This window comes from Mesocricetus auratus, unplaced genomic scaffold (genome assembly GCF_017639785.1).
Source record: "Mesocricetus auratus isolate SY011 unplaced genomic scaffold, BCM_Maur_2.0 Super-Scaffold_6730, whole genome shotgun sequence".
NCBI classification, from domain to species: Eukaryota; Metazoa; Chordata; class Mammalia; order Rodentia; family Cricetidae; genus Mesocricetus; species Mesocricetus auratus.
In genome coordinates this window covers 96,534,372-96,546,549 of record NW_024429184.1, presented here as the reverse complement: position 1 = coordinate 96,546,549, position 12,178 = coordinate 96,534,372, and positions in this window count along the sequence as shown.

Sequence of the window (12,178 nt, the reverse complement as noted above, 5' to 3'; positions counted from 1 at the left end):
TGCTTTTAATTCAAATGTAAGTGTATTTGACTGGGAGAGGAGAAGCCTAGCATCCCACAGAGCAATCATGGAAGGAACATTTCTCTCTGAGCTGAATACTCTGCCCTTCCAGAGAGCCCTGTCTCTGATGGACCTTGATAAGAAACACAATCTGTGTTTCTGTGCAGCCATTCACTAAATAGATGCCTGTGAGTATGTATATTTCTTTTTTTTTTTTAGGTATCACAGGTCTTTTTTTAATTGCAATTCATCTTATTTTTTGAGACAGGTTCTCTCACTGAACTTGGAGATCATTGACTCAACTAGGCTAACTAACAAATGCAGGAATCTGTCTGTTTTAACCTATCTTTATCCCTTACTGTGGTTAGAGACTTGGGGCACTATATCTGACTTTTTACATGAGTAGAGATTCTAACTGCAAGTCCTATGTTTGCAGAGCAGAAAACTACCTACTGAGCTGTCTTCACATCTCCTGCTTACAAATTCTTTTTTTTTTTTCCAGTTTAAATTTAGATAAGAAACGAGGTTGCTTCACAAGTCAGTTCCAGGTCCCTCTCCCATTCCCTCCCCTCCTCCCGTGCCCTCCCCCCAATCCCCCCCTCCATTATCCCCTCATTCCCCCAGGGAGGGTGAGGCCCTCCATGGGGGTGTCCATAGTCTGTCATTTCATATAGGGCAGGGCCTAGACCCTTCCCCAAGAGTTCAGTGTGAGAGTGCACCTCACATTGTTCTATGGGAGTCCAAAGTCCGTGTGTATACTTGGGATGGGTACTGATCTGCTGCCCAAGGCTCAATAGGTTCCCTAGGCCTCCTCACTGACACCCAAATTCAGGGGGGTATTGATCAGTCCCATGCTGGATTCCCAGGCTGATGCCTGGGATTCAAGAGTTAACCTTTGTCTGGTTAGCTGTTTCTGGGGGTTAAACCAGGCCAGTCTTAATCCCTTTGATCATCAGTCCTCCCTCTCTGTTACTGGCTTTCTTGAGTTCAGCTTAGTACTTAACCAGCCACTAAATGAAGTTTCTGTTTCCCAGACTCTCTGGCCATAGGATTGTAGGCTGGCACTCCCCAGATCTATGTCTAAAATCCATTTATGAGAGAGTACATGCCATGTTTCTCTTTTTGTGACTGGGTTACCTCACTCAGGATGGTTTCTTCTAGTGTCATCCATTTGCCTGCGAATCTCATGATTCCAAGCCTGACCCTGTATGTATATTTCTTTATATACGTCTTTGTGTTATCTATCTCAGAGTACAATCAGTCATTAACCAGTGCTAAATTTAGCCTCTTCCAATTTCAGGAAAAGAAACAATTGTTTTCAATATTCTGTCCAATATTCTTGACACAAGTCCTTTTAATTTTGTCAAGATAATGGATATTTTATAATAGTGATTATTAGCACTTCATTACTGTTATCTCCCTCAGCAGTGCAATTCTAAAAACTTTCCTAGGGTCTGTTCTTTTGCTCTCATTGTCAAAAGGGATTTTCTTTTTTTGCTTATATCTAAAAAGAAGGCAGAGGTGCTCAGCACTGTGCTTTTACATCTGTTCACCCTCTGCTAGGTTCAGACCTCTGGAGACCAATCTTAGTTCATTAGGTATATTCAATTCTCCATCTCGAAGAAATTTAGATTAGTCTTTGCCCCACTTTCCCAGTATAACTCAAAGTTACAAGAAGATATCTGTGATACCAAATGGACTCTTGGTGCCCATCCCACAATGAGGGATGCTCTCTCAGGCTGGACTCTTGGGGGAGGACGTAGGTCCCGCCCTGGATGAAATGACAGACTCTGAAGGTCCTCCATTTAGGGCCTCACCCTCTCTAGGGATAGGAGTAGGGACTGGGTGGGGGGCTGAGGGGCCTGGTTGGAGTGCAGGGGAGGAGGGGAGGGAGAGGGAGCTCAGATTGACATGTGAAGCAAGCTTGTTTCTAACTTAAATTAAAAAAAAAGGAAGAAAAAAGTTAAAAGAGAAAAAAAATAAAGCAAGGCACCATAATTTTACAGAAATTTTTTTCACTTATTAAAAAATACCTCTTTTTGGGGGGGTGGAGCAAGAGGTTTATTTCTTTTTTTATTTTATTATTTTAATTTTAAATAGCTTGCTTTACATGTCAATCCCAGTTGCCTCTCCCTCCCCTTCTACCGCACCCCCCCACCATCCCCCCTCATCCTCCCACCCTATTGCCAGTTCCTTCTACATAGGGGATATCTAGAGTCTGTCATTTCACTCAGGGCAGGGTCCAGGCACTCCCACAAGAGTACAGGCTGAGAGAGCATTCCTCTTTGTGTTATGGACACACGAAGTCCCTCTTTCTCCTATTCTAACCCCCCACTCAACCTTCCTGTCCCCCCATGACCTATTCTCTCTTCCTCTTCTCCCCCTCTCTTCTTCCCAGCTCCCACTCCCCCCACCCCTTGCTGTGTTCCCAATCTGTTCAGAAGATCTTGCCTCATTCCTTTTCTCTGGGGAAACATGCATATCTCTCTTAGGTTCTTTCCTGTTTCCCAGACTCTCTGTTAGTGGAAGTGCAGACTGGCACTATCCTGATCCATGTCTAAAATCCATATGCGAGTGAGTACATACCATGTTTGTGGTTTTGTGACTGGGTTACCTCACTCAGGATGGTTTCTTCTAGTTGATCTCCACATACATGTTAGGGCACACATGTGGCCTCCAATAAATAAATAAATAAATAAATAAGTAAAATGAAGTAAAGAATTGCTATAATACATTGCCCAAAATATCCATCTTAACAATAATTTATAAAGAAAAAACATAAAAATGTGATTCTTACAGAACAAGATATGGATTCAAGATACAAGATTTTGGAGGACATTGTTATATTTAATTTAGGACTTATGGGATTCTGTGATAATTATGTTCACAGGAACAACTGAAATCCTATGAGAATAATAATTTGAAATTTAAAGATAATGATGTATCAAGTAGTAAATTCCAAGCAACACATTATTTGAAAAAAACCAAATGGAATCTAAATATTTGAACACAATAATAAAATAAAATTTCAAACTTGGGCTTTGACAAATGGATTGAATTAGAAGAACAAATCTATTGACCTTGAAACAATGGATATTGATCTCAAGACAAAAAGGATAAGCATTAAATAAAATGCTTAGAAACATTAAACAAGATCCTTAGAAAACTTGGTACACTAGAACTTACACAAATGGAAATAGAACTCCTCAATTGAAACAAAATAGACAGTATTTAAACAGAATAAAAACTATGTAAGAAAAAACTGGCCAAACCAGTAAAAATAAAAGTTTAAAATGAGTTTTAAACAAAACTTTCTCATCAGATGGAGGGAACAATACAGGTAATATCTGCCAACTCAGCTAAAGTAAAGGAACTATCAGGTATTGAATTGTGTTCAAAACACTGAAGGGGAAAAAGTCTGACTTCCAAGTCTTCTGTATCCACAAAACTATTATGAAAAAACAATGGGATTCCTAGACAAGCACAATTTAAGAACTCATTGGTAGATATCCCAGAGGCTGACCTTACATTCTTAGATCCAACTCAACAGTCCAAGATCCCTCCTGTTCCAGATTAGATGTTGCTTCTCCCTGAGTTCCTGGTGCCTCTTGATTTTACTCTAGGAGAACTCAAACATGTTACTGATTCATTACAATGGTAACGTTGGGCCACAGCTTAATTTTCCAGCAATGAACTACCTGTCGTATGGAAGAAGTAGGCAATGAAAGGATAAATCTCTTTGGATGAATTCTATTTGAAGACATTTCACTTGCTAAAAATAACAGAAGTAGATGTCGTAAATTAAAACAGCAAAGTTGTGGAAGTGAGATGTGTGAATGTCTCATAATGAATCAGATGCAGATCCATTCACCAAAGCTAGAAACTCCACCTTCATGACTTGCATTTACCTTAGATGCCAGTACTGTAAATGTTGTAGCTGGGATTTCAAAATTGCAACCCTACTAGCATCCTGAATGATTCCAGTCTACAATTAGGCAGAATAACTAAGAAGTCAGATATATGGATCTGTTCAACACATGGCAGTAATGAGATTACTTCTCACATAAATCACATGGCAGTTTCTTCATTAGAAACAAGGAAATCAATATTTAAGGCCCCTTAATTTTCAGGTCAACAGAGATAACAGTGCCTATTTTTACAATGCTGAATCCATGTGAAGTGGATAGCTGTATTTCAATTTACACTACAAGGTAGGTTATAACAAATGTCTGCCAAACTTGGAAAAGCAAATCCTTCATGCTTCCACTTGAGAAAGTTGATGGCAAAAGAGACATGAAAACTGAGATAAAACTCCATTACCTTTTAAAAGCAGGAGACAGCTACGTTTTCAAAGATTAGCCTATCATGCACTATTGGGAAGAGAATGCAAGCAAAAGTTGGAGAAGCTGGGACACTTGCCTCTGAAGATAAAATTTGGTGAGAGTGCAATATACTCATCCAAGTAAGTGATTATTATCTAAATGCATAGGCAAAATGCACTTTGTGCTGTCTTTAATAACATGAGGCAGGTCTCAAGCATTCACACAAACACACATGTAGATGGCTAAATTTGTTCTAATCAGAGGGTCAGGCTAGTTAGCTGGTGTAAAAATGGAAAAATAACTACTAGCTTTGCCATTGAAGTTGGCCAACAGAGCATAAGCATCCAAAGACTCCATGGAGCCCACATGGGATACAATTACAGGTTGAGGCCAGAATTACTTGATTCTATCTCTTGGAAGACCTTTCATGCAAACTAGAGTATTAGAGAAACAGAGTAACTCTAATAACCCCAAGCTATCTTCCTTATGAACTTGATCTCCAGTTACACTGGGAAACAAACCTCTAGTAAAATAGCTACTCCATAAAACAGAGTCTGCTGGATTCTGTCCTGGAAAAATACTGAATGCCAGTGAAAAGGATACCTAGTTCTATAGTACAAGTTCTTGGACTGAGTCAGTGTGGCCCCTGTCTACTGCTTAAGCTAGTGTTTGATGCTCTGTTCATGAATCTGAATTTAATTACTTCTGATGCTTCTGTAGTTTTCTGAGTTTGAAGAGGACATTGCCATTAGAGTGGGTAGCTAGCCCAAAGGCAAAGAGGCTGTGAGTAATATCACTTCGACAATGTAACATGGGAATAAGTTTGATTTACTTGCCAATTAGCTTTTTCATCATGTCATTTTTTTCCTACTGCCTCAGGATCCATATTACCAAGCCAAGCTCATTCTATTTTATAATTGGAACATTGTCTTCATAGCCTACTCTTGGGATCCCATATTAGTTTTCTAAGACAATTGTAACAAATAAGCACACACAGAATGGCATAAAACAATATTAACATTATTTACATTACTATGCTGGAAGTGAGAAGTCTGAAACCAGCTCCATGTAGTCATAATCATTGCCCTCCCATCAATAGCCTTAGGAGAGACCCCATTTATTGACCCTCCCATTTTCCATGACTGACAGCAATTCTTTCAGTCTATGCCTTTGTCTTCATATAAACTCTGTGTCTCTGTTAAAATCCCTTAGCCGCCTTCTGATAATGTTTCATGTGTTGAAGCTTAGAACACATCACAAAAATCCAGAATAATCACTGAATATTAGTAAACATTTTCTAAGATCCCTTGTTCAAGTAAAACAACATTTGAGGCTTTCATGTATCCAGACATGATAACTGTGTGCTATAGTGCAGTCTAGTACATAATGAGAATCAAATATTTGTTCACTGTTCAGGTGTATGGCCTATAGCTGTTTTTCCATTTCAAATTATGAATATGAAATTAATTAACATACTTCAAATTCAATGCAGTAGTGGGCTCCTATATAATCCTAATAGAATTAATCTACTCGAAGAAATCTTCCCATTACCAACTCCTTGGTGAATTATACACTGAGATTTAGACTTTCATCTGCCACCATTTAAACTAGACTTCTGCTTCACTTTGATAGCCAAACACGTATCTCTTTGACTTTGACTTTGGCCATGCTTCTTAGTTAAAACAACTACTCTAATAAAACCCACTGTGTACCACATCCATTCTTCATTGAACTTGATAGACTCTATGACAAAATTGCTGTCATTTCTTATAGTTAGTTTTATTTTTATATATCATTAGGGGACATTCCCATACCTCATACTACTGACTTCCTGTTTAAAATGGTAAGAGGTGGGTGTTTTATATACATATATATATATATATATATATATATAGTTTTAAATTTAAATTAGAAACAAGGTTGCTTCACATGTCAATTCCAAGTCCCTCTCTGTTTCCTTCCCCTCCACCCGTGCCCTCCCACTAACCCCTCCTCTCCCCATGGAGGGTGAGGCCCTCCATGGGGTTGTCCATAGTCTTTCATTTCATCCAGGGCAGGGCCTAGACCCTCCCCCAAGAGTACAAAGTGGGAGGGTATCTCTCATTGTTGAATGGGAGTCCAAAGTCCATTTGTATAACCAGGATAAATACTGATCTACGACCCAAGGCTCAATAGATTCCCTAGGCTGCCTCACTGGCACCCACATTCAGGGTGTCTTGATCAGTTCCATGCTGGATGCAAGAGCTAACCCTTGTCAGGTCATCTGTTTCTGGGGGTTAAACCAGCCCAGTCTCAATCCCTTTGGTCATCAGTCCTCCCTCTCTGTCACTGGATTTCTTGAGTTCAGCTCAGTGCTTAGCCTTGGGAGTCTGCCTCTGCTTCCATCAGCCACTGAATGAAAGTTCTGTTTCCTAGACTCTCTGGCCATGGGATTGTAGGCTGGCACTCCCCAGATCTATTTCTAACATCCATATATGAGAGGGTACATGCCATGTTTCTCTTTTTATGACTGGGTTACCTCACACAGGATGGTTTCTTCTAGTGCCATCCATTTGCCTGCAAATATCAGGATTCCATTGTTTTTTCTGCTGAATAGTACTCCATTGTATAAATGTACCACATATTCTCTATCCACTCTTTGGTTGAGGGGCATCTAGGTTGCTTCCAAGTTCTGGCTATTACAAATAATGCTGCTATGAACATAGTGGAACAGACATCCTTGTTGTATGAATGGGCATCTTTTGGATATATGCCTAAGAGTAGAGTTTCTGGGTCTTGAGGTAGGTTTATTCCCATTTTTCTGAGGAATCTCCAAACACATTTCCAAAGTGGCTGTACAAGTTGGCACTCCCACCAGCAGTGGAGGAGTGTTCCCCTTTCACCACATTCTCTCCAGAATGAATTGTCATTGGTGTTTTTGATTTTAGCCATTCTGACAGGAGTGAGATGGTATCTCAGAGTTGTTTTGATTTGCATTTCCTGGATGGCTAAGAATGTTGAGCACTTTCTCAAGTGAAGAGGTAGGGTGTTTAAAGGTTTCTTAACATGATTTCCTTTTAGTAAAATAATGAACAGATGATGTTTCCAGATTGACCCTCAAACTTTTCTTTTTCATTAATCACCTGAGAACCCCGTAATGTTACACTGTATCCTAGTACTTTTTTCACAAAGATTAGCAACCTGCTGCCAAATGTCCTGGTCTTCAGCTCCTAAATCCATTTATTTATGATTCAAAATCAGTATTGAATGAGGGAATTACTATGAAGGAAGACAACTTTTATAATGGACAAAAAATTAGTATAAAACACCTCTTACATGGAGTTGTAATACAAGTAGAAATGCATTAAAATTAGCTATTTATTGAGACATGGTGGACATGGAACATCAAATGCCAGTTTCCTAAATCTACTTACTCCATATTTCTGAATCACATTAGATGATCCGTTGTATCAGTAAATCATTTGTTGTAGTCATTCGTTAGAAGGAAAATTTAAGCAAATTACTTTTTATTATAGGGTAATTATAATTAGTTTTGTTGGTACATAATTCTATTACCAGTTGTTTTAAAATATCTTAAGAAACTTTCAGTGGGTGATCCATCCAAAAGTGTCTGTGAGATCTTGATTCTTGACTTGTGTCCCATTATACCCAATCACTGCCTGTTAGAGTCTGTTAGTATGGCATTATACACAACTAATTCTTTCAAAAAACTGAACAAAAATTATGCATTATTCTAATATCAAATGGAAAGTACCGATAGCTTTTATTTGGCTGTTTTCCCCCAATGTGATGTTTGTGTTTAATTTAAGAATCAGTTTTGTAAAATTAAATAAAGAGATGAAAAAAGATGTTGGAAATTCAGAAAAATTTAAAATGCTTCGCTGAACAGAGTACATTATTATATCTTTATTTAAGACCTTTATGTACTCAAATGGCATTTTAATGGAGTCTTAATCAGAACAAAGAATCAAATAGTTGTGCTAAAGTTATTTATAGCCCATAAATAATAGGATAACAATTAATAACTATAAATACATGTTAGGAAGCTTTAAAGAATGGCAGCTTGGTATGATGCAATCCCACTTGTCTTTTATTTCCTTTTTCGGTCCTTTCAAAGTATCTTGAAAATTTTACCTGCTTTCTTATAGTAATTTTATAGTCTCAAAATTAAGATGCATGTATATGGTGGAATTTTGCGAGGGTCTCTGGGACCACATCAAGCTGATTGTCAGTCTATAAGAAGCAGGAATGCAGTTTGGTTCAACATGAATCAGTGGTTGGTATGACCTCGAGTAGTTTACTTATGCATATTTAAGCACAGCACAATTGGAAAAAAATTTCCTGCTGATAATCAATTCATTCCCTTATGAAGAAGGAATCTTAAGATATGACTACATCCAACACTTTGTAAACTACAGGTGACATCTTTAAAGATAGGTTCTATAGGTTAACTGAGAAAACGGGCTTAAAATAAGGGATTGTAGAGGATAACTCTAATAATTGACTGAGATAAGCAAGCTAAAGAAGTGTCTAGGGGAGGATTCTGTAAAGCTTCTTCATACAGATAACACAAAGGTCACAAAACTATTAACCATGTCTGCTCCCAGCATTCTGGGTGGAAGCCAGGTTCTACATTGTTACCTTTGAAAAGAGAACTTTATATATTTAATATTCCTGGCTTCCCTAGTGCTTATCTATGAGCACAAGGACGTACATGTCTCCTACACAATTCATGTCAAACTAAGGCTTCTGCACAGCAAAGGCAGTTAGGTGAGCAGTGGAGTCAAGAAACTACTTTCACAACAGGAAATAAGATTTAGAGCCAACAAAAGACTAACATTCAGAATATACTCAGAACTGAAAATTCTGAAAACCCCAAGCCTCCAAACAATCTATTTTAGAAATGAACTAAATACTTAGATACTTCTCAAAAGAAGACAGACAGAGAGAGAGAGAGAAAGAGAGAGAGAGAGAGAGAGAGAGAGAGAGAGAAGAGAAGAGAGATCAGATACATAAAAGATGGTCAGCTTCATAAATCATCAGAAAATTTTGAATCAAAACCACAGTGACCTAGTTATAAACAGTATGTCCAATAACAACTTGTGGGCAGGACATTGTTTGACTTACGCATCATAGTCTATCTTTGAATCAAATCATGGCTGGAACTCAAGGTAAGAACTGAAGCAGAGGCCATGGGAGAGAGATGCTAACTGGCTCTCTCCCCATGGCTTCCTTGGCCTTCTTTCTTACGCTGCCCAGGTCAATGGGCTCAGGAATGGCATTGCTTCTAGTGGGCTTATCTCTTCCACATTAATCTTGAATCAATAAAGTGCCCTACAGACTTGCCAATCGACCAATCAGATTCAGGAATTTTTCCCTCTTGTTGCTCACCTTCACAGATAACTCTAAATTGTGTCAGATTGACAGAAAACCATCGAGAACACAAAATGAGACATCATCTCATGACAGGAAAAATGGCTATCACTTAAAAAATAGAAAAGAGGCAGGATAATTGGGTCAGTTGGCAAAGTGCTCCTTATCCAAGCATAAAGACCTGAATTTGGATCCCCAGTATCCACCTAAAAGGCAATGCATGACAGCATCTGCCTGTAATCCAAGCCATGGGAAAACAGAGTGAAAAGAACATTTGGGGTTTGCTGACAAGCCAGACTAACCAAGTTAGTAAACACCAGGTCCTATGAGAGACTTTGTCTCAAAAACCTAAGCAGGAGAATGATCTTCCTCAATCACTTCCAAACATCAAATTCTAGCTTCTGTTCATGTGTACCTTCAAACACATGAACATGCACACACACACAAACATACACACACTCACACACACACATACACACACACACACACACACACACACACACTAAAAAGTACTGATGGAGATTACAAGCCAACCATGTAGATAAGTGGAATAGAATATCAGTTATTAGAAGTGGAAAGACTATAAACAACTATAAATAAACACTAGTATTCCAAAAGAATTTTATAAATTGTAGGTTATATTGTTAACTTCCTATTACAAATAACAGAACAAAAATAGAATCATTATTTTACTTGGTATATATGTATAAGTGGGGATATCTTTTTCTTTAGATAGTTCTATATATGCCGGGCACGGTTGGTGCATGCCTGTAGTCCCAGCTACTCGGGAGGCTGAGACAGGAGGATCGCTTGAGTCCAGGAGTTCTGGGCTGTAGTGCCCTATGCTGATCGGGTGTCCGCACTAAGTTCGGCATCAATATGGTGACCTCCCGGGAGCGGGGGGGCCACCAGGTTGCCTAAGGAGGGGTGAACCGGCCCAGGTCAGAAATGGAGCAGGTCAAAACTCCCGTGCTGATCAGATAGTTCTATATATGGCAATTATTTAAAATAAATTCAAATAAAGCAGAAGAGAACAGTAATCCACAGCAATTCTGCAAAGAAATTGAAGGTAGAATGTGTCCTGTATCTCGGGACTGTGTGACAGTGTCTTACTGCAGCATTCTGGTGGAAGGTGACAGCTCTGCCTTAACCTTTGTTTTCTGTTGTGCAGAACTCCATGAGAACTAATGCCCCCCTGAGACTCTTCTTGTACTATAGGCAGCCCTACACACACCTATGTCCTCTGAAACACTTCGAAGGTTTTCAAAGCAACCCATAGAGATATAATCTTCTGGTTTTCCTTTTAAGTTTTTGATGATCATCCTATTAGTTTACTAGCACTTTTAAAAATTAAAAATGAGATGCACTCTCACCCTGAACTCTTGGAGGAGGGTCTAGGCCCTGCCCTAGATGAAATGACAGACTATGGACACCACCAAGGAGGGACTCACCCTCCCTGGGGAAATGAGGGTATATTGGGGGGGTTGGAGGAGGGCATGGGAGAAAGGGAGGGAAATGGAGAGGGACCAGGAACTGACTTGTGAAGCAACCTTGTTTCTAATCTAAATTTAAATTTAAAAATAAATAATAAAAATCCATAAAAGATCATTGAGCTGTAAAAATCCACTAGTGACATATGTTAAACTATGTGTGCTATAATTATGGTCAGACAAAGACATATAGAGAAACCAGAATAAACATCTTGATTTATAAGTTGGTTCCAAGCAGGTTTTGTCCATTTTCTACCAGTTCTGTACTCTGTGGACATGACTAGATTCATTGTTTTCATGTCTCCCGCAGTCAATTGTGAATAGAGAAGCTATCAGATTCTCTGTCTCTCCATTGTAAAGACAGTAATTGTTGGACAACCCAAACTAGATCGTGTCTGGGCAACCTAATAAAACCTTTTTAGAATATCTTGATCTGGTCAGTTCTTCTCCTCTAGAGAAGCCTCACTAAAACATCAGACTTTTTGGCTACCCTAGGGCCTAGAAAGGATGGATGAATATAAGGCAATTAAAATGTCACAGAGCTTGCTTTTCTTGCCAATATTTCAGCAGAAAAAAACAATGGAATCCTGAGATTTGTAGGCAAATGGATGACACTAGAAGAAACCATCCTGAGTGAGGTAACACAGTCACAAAAAGAGAAAAATGGCATGTACTCTCTCATATATGGATTTTAGACATAGATCTGGGGAGTGCCAGCCTACAATCCCATGGCCAGAGAGTCTGGGAAACAGAAATTTCATTCAGTGGCTGATGGAAAAAGAGGCACACTCCCATGTCTAAGCACTGAGCTGACTCAAGAAAGCCAGTAACAGAGTGGGAGGACTGGTGAACAAAGAGATTAAGACTGGGCTGGTTTAACTCCAGAAACAGCTGACCTGACAAGGGTTAACTCTTGAATCCCAGGCTGATGCCTGGGAATCCAGCATGGGACTGATCAAGACCCCCTGAATGGGGGTGTCAGTGAGGAGGCCT